Source organism: Heptranchias perlo, unplaced genomic scaffold, assembly GCF_035084215.1.
Source record: "Heptranchias perlo isolate sHepPer1 unplaced genomic scaffold, sHepPer1.hap1 HAP1_SCAFFOLD_343, whole genome shotgun sequence".
NCBI lineage: Eukaryota > Metazoa > Chordata > Chondrichthyes > Hexanchiformes > Hexanchidae > Heptranchias > Heptranchias perlo.
Genome location: NW_027139355.1, coordinates 167501 through 177500, shown reverse-complemented (window position 1 = coordinate 177500; position 10000 = coordinate 167501).

The following is a 10000-nucleotide window of genomic DNA, read 5'->3' as shown; positions in this document are numbered from 1 at the left end:
TGTCACTTTTTCAGGCACTCTTAAAGTGCACCTGGGCTGTCAGAGAAAGCTCTGAAAATCGTGTTCTCGAAAATCTCCGGGTACCCGACCAATCCCTAGGTGCCCGAATGACAAGTGTCAATTCGGCAGGACGGCCTCCCACCTCCGGCCGCAGATGCGTCACTAAATCCCCGCAACGGGGGCTTTCTCATTTCGGCATAGGGGCTTCCGCGGCCAACTCATTAACCTGTGCTCGGACTTTTTGTGCCACAAGTGCAAGGGACCGTTTGCCGGCAGCTACTCGCACCCCCCCGCCCAGGGGGGGAATCCTCTGACCGGAGATCCGAAACGCCGGCCGAATCCATCCCCGTCGGACTTCCGAAGGGGTTCCCTCGACCGACTGACTTCCGAACTCCTTTCTGGGCTTAAACGGGTGGAATTCGGACCCTCTCGCAAGGGAGCCGAAGCCCGCCAGCCCCGGGAGGCCTCGGGGCCGCCGTTTTCAAGCCCGACCAAAAAACCCGAAAAATGGGGAAAAATGGGAAAAATTCCCACTCCCAAAAGGCTTAAAAGTCGGTTGGGCGGCAGCCCGGGTCGGTCTCTGCAGACCTGGAGGCGCTAGACACAAGTCTGGTAAACAGGCTAAGTCTCGACATGCCACCTCTTACTATCCTGCAGGTACCCCGCCAATCCCCCCGGAACCGGCTGGCAATTGGCGAATCAGCGGGACGAATTTGAATTCGTGACCGACTCTCTGACACCGAATCGCCGCAAACGCGTTTCGATTTTTCGGCTTCGGTACCTCCCATCAGACTTTGACTGGCCATATCTCCGGACTCACGTGTCGCAGCCGGGACCTTCAGGTACCGTTCGACGCGTCTAACCCTGCCCCGTCGAATGGCGCCCCTCGCGGTGTGGTCCGATTTCCGCATTTTGGTCAGATTTGCCTCCAAAGTTTTCAGATTGAGTTGACGAATGCCCCCTACGGGGTAACCTCTTGCCCTTTCGGACATGGTCCCTGTGACTTAATTTCCGCCTTTTGCTCAATCGTTTCCCCATTTATAATTAATTTTAAAAATCGGGTTACTCAGTTCTGGTTTACCAGTTCCCTCTTCGGACTTAGTTTTTGGTTAATCATTTCCGGTTCACCAGTTCCCGTTTTGGACTTAGTCTCTGCGGGCCGTTTCTCATCTTTTGGTTCATCAGTTCCCCTCTTTTAATAATTTTTTGGCTGCTTTCGTTTGATCATTTCCCTGCCTTCTGGGTGACTTTTGCCCCTTAGGACTTCATCGCCGCACATTATTTTCGACTTCTGGTTGATCATTTCACCCCTTTTAATCATTTTTGCAACTTTTGGTTAACCATTTCCCCCAGCTTCTGGTTAACCATTTCCCCTTTGGGACTTAGTCTCTGAGCATTCTTTTGGGATTCTGGTTAATCATTTGCCACTTTTTAAAAAATGTTGCCGCTTTTGTTTAATGCTTTCTGGTCAACCTTTCCCTCTTTCAGACTTCACCGCGGCACATTGCTTCAGCCTCCTGGTTAATCATTTCACCCCTTTTAATCATTTTTGCAACTTTTGGTTAACCATTTCCCCCAGCTTCTGGTTAACCATTTCCCCTTTGGGACTTGGTCTCTGAGCATTCTTTTGGGATTCTGGTTAACCATTTGCCACTTTTTAAAAAATGTTGCCGCTTTTGTTTAATGCTTTCCCTGCTTTCTGGTCAACCTTTTCCCCTTTAGGACTTCACCGCGGCACATTGCTTTAGCCTCCTGGTTAATCATTTCACCCCTTTTAATCATTTTTGCAACTTTTGGTTAACCATTTCCCCCAGCTTCTGGTTAACCATTTCCCCTTTGGGACTTAGTCTCTGAGCATTCTTTTGGGATTCTGGTTAACCATTTGCCAATTTTTTAAAAATGTTGCCACTTTTGTTTAATGCTTTCTGGTCAACCTTTCCCTCTTTCAGACTTCACCGCGGCACATTGCTTTAGCCTCCTGGTTAATCATTTCACCCCTTTTAATCATTTTTGCAACTTTTGGTTAACCATTTCCCCCAGCTTCTGGTTAACCATTTCCCCTTTGGGACTTAGTCTCTGAGCATTCTTTTGGGATTCTGGTTAATCATTTGCCACTTTTTTAAAAATGTTGCCGCTTTTGTTTAATGCTTTCCCTGCTTTGTGGTCAACCTTTTCCCCTTTAGGACTTCACCGCGGCACATTGCTTCAGCCTCCTGGTTAATCATTTCACCCCTTTTAATCATTTTTGCAACTTTTGGTTAACCATTTCCCCCAGCTTCTGGTTAACCATTTCCCCTTTGGGACTTGGTCTCTGAGCATTCTTTTGGGATTCTGGTTAATCATTTGCCACTTTTTAAAAAATGTTGCCGCTTTTGTTTAATGCTTTCCCTGCTTTCTGGTCAACCTTTTCCCCTTTAGGACTTCACCGCAGCACATTGCTTTAGCCTCCTGGTTAATCATTTCACCCCTTTTAATCATTTTTGCAACTTTTGGTTAACCATTTCCCCCAGCTTCTGGTTAACCATTTCCCCTTTGGGACTTAGTCTCTGAGCATTCTTTTGGGATTCTGGTTAACCATTTGCCAATTTTTTTAAAATGTTGCCACTTTTGTTTAATGCTTTCTGGTCAACCTTTCCCTCTTTCAGACTTCACCGCCGCACATAATTTTCGACTTCTGGTTGATCATTTCACCCCTTTTAATCATTTTTGCAACTTTTGGTTAACCATTTCCCCCAGCTTCTGGTTAACCATTTCCCCTTTGGGACTTAGTCCCTGAGCATTCTTTTGGGATTCTGGTTAATCATTTGCCACTTTTTTAAAAATTTTGCCGCTTTTGTTTAATCGTTTCCCTGCTATGTGGTCAACCTTTTCCCCTTTCAGACTTCATCGCCGCGCATTGTTGTCGACTTCTGGTTAATCATTTTTCCCCTTTAAATCTTTTTTTGCCACTTTTGGTTAACCATTTCACCCAGCTTCTGGTTAACCATTTGCCCCATTTTACTGAATTTTTCCGCTTTGGTTTAATCATTTCCCTGCTTTCTTGTCAACCTTTTCCCCTTTTGGACTTCGCCGCCGCACTTTGCTTTTGCCTTCTGGTTAAACATTTCTCCCCTTTTAATCCTTTTTCCCACTTTTGGTTCACCAGTTCACCCAGCTTCTGGTTCACCATTTCCCCTTTGGGACTTAAGTCTCTGAGCATTATTTTGGGATTCTGGTTCACCATTTGTCCCTTTTTTAAAAATGTTGCTGCTTTTGTTTAATGCTTTCCCTGCTTTGCGGTCCACCTTTCCCTCTTTCCGACTTCATCGCCGCACCTTGTTTACGACATCTGGTTAAACATTTCTCCCCTTTTAATCCTTTTTCCCACTTTGGGTTAAGCAGTTCACCCTGCTTCTGTTTAACCATTTGCCCCTTTTTTACTGAATTTTTCCGCTTTGGTTTAATCATTTCCCTGCTTTCTTGTCAAACTTTTCCCCTTTTGGACTTCGCCGCCGCACTTTGCTTTCACCTTCTGGTTAAACATTTCTCCCCTTTTAATCCTTTTTCCCACTTTTGGTTAAACAGTTCACCCAGCTTCTGGTTAACCATTTGCCCCTTTGGGACTTAAGTCTCTGAGCATTCTTTTGTGATTCTGGTTCACCATTTGTCCCTTTTTAAAAGATATTGCTGCTTCTGTTTAATCCTTTCCCTGCTTTGCGGTCAACCTTTTCCTCTTTCAGACTTCATCGCCGCGCATTGTTTTCGACATCTGGTTCAACATTTCTCCCCTTTTAATCCTCTTTCCCACTTTTGGTTAAGCAGTTCACCCAACTTCTGGTTAACCATTTGCCCCTTTTTACTGAATTTTTCTGCTTTTGTTTAATCATTTCCCTGCTTTCTGGTCAACCTTTTCCCCTTTAGGACTTCGCCGCCGCACTTTGCTTTCGCCTTCTGGTTAATCATTTCACAACATTTTAATCCTTTTTCCCACTTTTGGTTAAACAGTTCACCCAGCTTCTGGTTAACCATTTGCCCCTTTGGGACTTAAGTCTCTGAGCATTCTTTTGGGATTCTGGTTCACCATTTGTCCCTTTTTAAAAGATATTGCTGCTTCTGTTTAATCCTTTCCCTGCTTTGCGGTCAACCTTTTCCTCTTTCAGACTTCATCGCCGCGCATTGTTTTCGACATCTGGTTCAACATTTCTCCCCTTTTAATCCTCTTTCCCGCTTTTGGTTAAGCAGTTCACCCTGCTTCTGGTTAACCATTTGCCCCTTTTTACTGAATTTTTCCGCTTTGGTTTAATCATTTCCCTGCTTTCTTGTCAAACTTTTCCCCTTTTGGACTTCGCCGCCGCACTTTGCTTTCGCCTTCTGGTTAATCATTTCACAACATTTTAATCCTTTTTCCCACTTTTGGTTAAACAGTTCACCCAGCTTCTGGTTAACCATTTGCCCCTTTGGGACTTAAGTCTCTGAGCATTCTTTTGTGATTCTGGTTCACCATTTGTCCCTTTTTAAAAGATATTGCTGCTTTTGTTTAATCCTTTCCCTGCTTTGCGGTCAACCTTTTCCTCTTTCAGACTTCATCGCCGCGCATTGTTTTCGACATCTGGTTCAACATTTCTCCCCTTTTAATCCTCTTTCCCACTTTTGGTTAAGCAGTTCACCCAACTTCTGGTTAACCATTTGCCCCTTTTTACTGAATTTTTCTGCTTTTGTTTAATCATTTCCCTGCTTTATGGTCAACCTTTTCCCCTTTAGGACTTCGACGCGGCACATTGCTTTCGCCTTCTGGTTAATCATTTCACCCCTTTTAATCCTTTTTCCCACTTTTGGTTAAACAGTTCACCCAGCTTCTGGTTAACCATTTGCCCTTTGGTACTTAAGTCTCTGAGCATTCTTTTGGGATTCTGGTAAACCATTTGTCCCTTTTTTTAAAATGCTGCTGCTTTTGTTTAATGCTTTCCCTGCTTTGCGGTCAACCTTTTCCTCTTTCAGACTTCATCGCCGCGCATTGTTTTCGACATCTGGTTCAACATTTCTCCCCTTTTAATCCTCTTTCCCACTTTTGGTTAAGCAGTTCACCCAACTTCTGGTTCACCACTTGCCCCTTTTTACTGAATTTTTCTGCTTTTGTTTAATCATTTCCCTGCTTTCTGGTCAACCTTTTCCCCTTTAGGACTTCGACGCGGCACATTGCTTTCGCCTTCTGGTTCATCATTTCACCCCTTTTAATCCTCTTTCCCACTTTTGGTTAAGCAGTTCACCCAACTTCTGGTTCACCACTTGCCCCTTTTTACTGAATTTTTCTGCTTTTGTTTAATCATTTCCCTGCATTCCGGTCAACCTTTCCCTCTTTCAGACTTAATCGCCGCACATTGTTGTCGACTTCTGGTTGATCAGTTCACCCCTTTTTTATCCTTTTTCCCACTTTGGGTTAAGCAGTTCACCCAGCTTCTGGTTAACCATTTGCCCCTTTGGGACTTAAGTCTCTGAGCATTCTTTTGGGATTCTGGTAAACCATTTGTCCCTTTTTAAAAAATGCTGCTGCTTTTGTTTAATGCTTGCCCTGCTTTGCGGTCGATCATTTCACCCCTTTTAATCCATTTTTGCCACTTTGGGTTAAACAGTTCACACAACTTCTGGTTCACCATTTCACATTTCGGAACTTTTATTCCCACCATTACTTTGGGCTTCTGGTTCATCATTTCACGCTGTTTTACAAATCTTTGCCGCTTCACTTTTAATCCACAAACCGGGGCTCGCTTTCGGGTGGGGGGGGGGGGGGGGGGTAGCGGGTTTGGGCCGGGCACTCCACATCCCGGTGTGCGACCGGGTTCGTTCTGGTACCGCTCGGTGCCCCTCGTCCTGCTCTTGCCGCGGAAGCAAACCAGACGACCGTCGGTCTCACGCCCGAGGGGAGAGGAGGCGGAAAGCGGTTTGCAGCCTTTCGCTGTACCTCCGGCGGGCAGCGCCGCACCTCCGAGTGCTCGGTACCGTTCGCTGCGCCTCGTCCGGCCGCACGCAGCGAGCCAAACCCGGAGGAAATCGGCCTGTGCCTTCTCGAGATATGGGCCTCCGGGTGGGACGGACAAACCGGGGCCCCGAGCTCGCTTTCGGCGGCCCGGCACTCGACTTCCCGGTGTCCGAACGTGATCCTTCCGGTACCCTTCGGTGCCCCTTGCCCGACTCTAGCTCCCGTGCTGAAGCGGAGTCGGTCGGCCTGACGGCCTGCCGAGTTAACCAGCGGAAAGCGGTGCGCAGCCTTTCGCTTGCAGCTCCGGCGGGCAGCGCCGCACCTCCGGCTGCTCAGTGCCGTCCGCTGCTCCCCTTCCGGCTGCACGCAGCGAACCATACCCGGAGGAAATCGGCCTCGGCCTTCCGGAGATATGGGCCTGCGAGTGGGACCAATAAATCGGTGCACATTTCCGGCTCGGTTTCCGGCCTCGGCACTATCAGTTCACGCCGTCCGACCGACGTCGTTCTGGCACGGTTCCGTTGCTCCTTGATCCGGTCCAGCCACGGTAATCAGCCGAAGATGGTGGGGGGGACACATTGCCCGCCGAGTTAGCCGGAGGAGATCGGCCTCGGACTTCCTCAGATATCAGCCTCCGGGTGGGACAGACAAACCGGGGACCCGAGCACGCTTTCGGCGGCCCGCTGGTCGACTTCCCGGTGTGCGACCGGGTTCGTTCCGGTACCGTTCGCTGCCCCTCGTCCTGCTCTAGCCGCGGAAACAAACCCGACGACCGTCGGTCTCACGCCCGCGGAGGGAGGTGGCGGAAAGTGGTTTGCAGCCTTTCGCTGTACCTCCGGCGGGCAGCGCCCGACCTCCGAGTGCTCGGTACCGTCCGCTGCGCCTGGTCCTGCCGCACACAACGAGCCATACCCGGTGGAAATCGGCCTGTGCCTTCCAGAGATATGGGCCTCCGGGTGGGACGGACAAACCGGGGCCCCGTGCTCGCTTTCGGCGGCCCGCTAGTCGACTTCCCGGTGTGCGACCGGGTTCCTTCCGGTACCGTTCGCTGCCCCTCGTCCTGCTCTAGCCGCGGAAACAAACCCGACGACCGTCGGTCTCACGCCCGCGGAGGGAGGCGGCGGAAAGTGGTTTGCAGCCATTCGCTGTACCTCCGGCGGGCAGCGCCCGACCTCCGAGTGCTCGGTACCGTCCGCTGCGCCTGGTCCGGCCGCACACAACGAGCCATACCCGGTGGAAATCGGCCTGTGCCTTCCGGAGATATGGGCCTCCGGGTGGGACGGACAAACCGGGGCCCCGAGCGGTGGCACCCTGCTCGCTTTCAGCGGCCCGGCACTCGACTTCCCGGTGTGCGAACGTCATCCTTCCGGTACTCAACCGTGCCCCTTGCCCCACTCTAGCTCCGGCGGTAAAGCGAAGTCGGTCGGTCTCACGGACGCCGAGTTAGCAGGCGGAAAGCGGTGCGCAGCCTTTCGCTGTCACTCCGGCGGGCTGCACCGCATCTCCGAGTGCTCGGTACCGTACGCTGCGCCGCCTCCTGCCGCACGCAACGAGCCATACCCGGAGGAAATCGGCCTCGGCGTTCCGGAGTTATCCGCCTCCGAGTGGGCCTGACCAAGCGGGGTGAACTGGAAATCATTAACCAACGTACTTCCAGGTTTTCACCCGCAGAGGGCAGCACTCTATTCTCCGTTTTAAATTGGGCCGACCCGGCTCCGTTTCGAGACCCGGCACTCGACTTCCCGGTGTGCGAACGTGATCGTTCCGGTACCCAACCGTGCCTCTTGCCCCACTCTAGCTCCGGCGGTAAAGCGAAGTCGGTCGGTCTCACGGACGCCGAGTTAGCAGGCGGAAAGCGGTGCGCAGCCTTTCGCTGTCACTCCGGCGGGCAGCATCGCACCTCCCAGTGCTCGGTACCGTACGCTGCGCCGCCTCCTGCCGCACGCAACGAGCCATACCCGGAGGAAATCGGCCTCGGCCTTCCTGAGATATCAGCCTCCGAGTGGGCCCGACGAGTCGGTGGCACCCTGCTCGCTTTCAGCGGCCCGGCACTCGACTTCCCGGTATGCGAACGTGATCGTTCCGGTACCCAAACGTGCCCCTTGCCCCACTCTAGCTCCGGCGCTAAAGCGGAGTCGGTCGGTCTCACGGACGCCGAGTTACCAGGCGGAAAGCGGTGCGCAGCCTTTCGCTGTCACTCCGGCGGGCAGCATCGCACCTCCGAGTGCTCGGTACCGTACGCTGCGCCTCCTCCTGCCGCACGCAACAAGCCATACCCGGAGGAAATCGGCCTCGGCCTTCCTGAGATATCAGCCTCCGAGTTGGCCCGACGAGTCGGTGGCACCCTGCTCGCTTTCAGCGGCCCGGCACTCGACTTCCCGGTATGCGAACGTGATCGTTCCGGTACCCTTCGGTGCCCCTTGCCCCACTCTAGCTCCGGTGCTAAAGCGGAGTCGGTCGGTCTCACGGACGCCGAGTTAGCAGGCGGAAAGCGGTGCGCAGCCTTTCGCTGTCACTCCGGCGGGCAGCACCGCACCTCCGAGTGCTCGGTACCGTACGCTGCGCCTCCTCCTGCCGCACGCAACGAGCCATACCCGGAGGAAATCGGCCTCGGCGTTCCGGAGTTATCCGCCTCCGAGTGGGCCTGACCAAGCGGGGTGAACTGGAAATCATTAACCAACGTACTTCCAGGTTTTCACCCGCAGAGGGCAGCACTCTCTTCTCCGTTTTAAACTGGGCCGACCCGGCTCCGTTTCGAGACCCGGCACTCGACTTCCCGGTGTGCGACCGGGTTCGTTCCGGTACCGTTCGCTGCCCCTCGTCCTGCTCGAGCCGCGGAACCAAACCCGATGACCGTCGGTCTCACGCCCGCGGAGGGAGGCGGCGGAAAGTGGTTTGCAGCCTTTCGCTGTACCTCCGGCGGGCAGCGCCGGACCTCCGAGTGCTCGGTACCGTCCGCTGCGCCTGGTCCGGCCGCATACAACGAGCCATACCCGGAGGAAATCGGCCTGTGCCTTCCGGAGATATGGGCCTCCGGGTGGGACGGACAAACCGGGGCCCCGAGCGGTGGCACCCTGCTCGCTTTCAGCGGCCCGGCACTCGACTTCACGGTGTGCGAACGTGATCGTTCCGGTACCCAACGGTGCCCCTTGCCCCACTCTAGCTCCGGCGGTAAAGCGGAGTCGGTCGGTCTCACAGACGCCGAGTTACCAGGCGGAAAGCGGTGCGCAGCCTTTCGCTGTCACTCCGGCGGGCAGCACCGCACCTCCGAGTGCTCGGTACCGTACGCTGCGCCTCCTCCTGCCGCACGCAACGAGCCATACCCGGAGGAAATCGGCCTCGGCGTTCCGGAGTTATCCGCCTCCGAGTGGGCCTGACCAAGCGGGGTGAACTGGAAATCATTAACCAACGTACTTCCAGGTTTTCACCCGCAGAGGGCAGCACTCTATTCTCCGTTTTAAATTGGGCCGACCCGGCTCCGTTTCGAGACCCGGCACTCGACTTCCCGGTGTGCGAACGTGATCGTTCCAGTACCCAACGGTGCCCCTTGCCCCACTCTAGCTCCGGCGGTAAAGCGGAGTCGGTCGGTCTCACAGACGCCGAGTTACCAGGCGGAAAGTGGTTTGCAGCCTTTCGCTGTACCTCCGGCGGGCAGCGCCCGACCTCCGAGTGCTCGGTACCGTCCGCTGCGCCTGGTCCGGCCGCACACAACGAGCCATACCCGGTGGAAATCGGCCTGTGCCTTCCGGAGATATGGGCCTCCGGGTGGGACGGACAAACCGGGGCCCCGAGCGGTGGCACCCTGCTCGCTTTCAGCGGCCCGGCACTCGACTTCCCGGTATGCGAACGTGATCGTTCCGGTACCCAAACGTGCCCCTTGCCCCACTCTAGCTCCGGCGCTAAAGCGGAGTCGGTCGGTCTCACGGACGCCGAGTTACCAGGCGGAAAGCGGTGCGCAGCCTTTCGCTGTCACTCCGGCGGGCAGCACCGCACCTCCGAGTGCTCGGTACCGTACGCTGCGCCTCCCCCTGCCGCACGCAACGA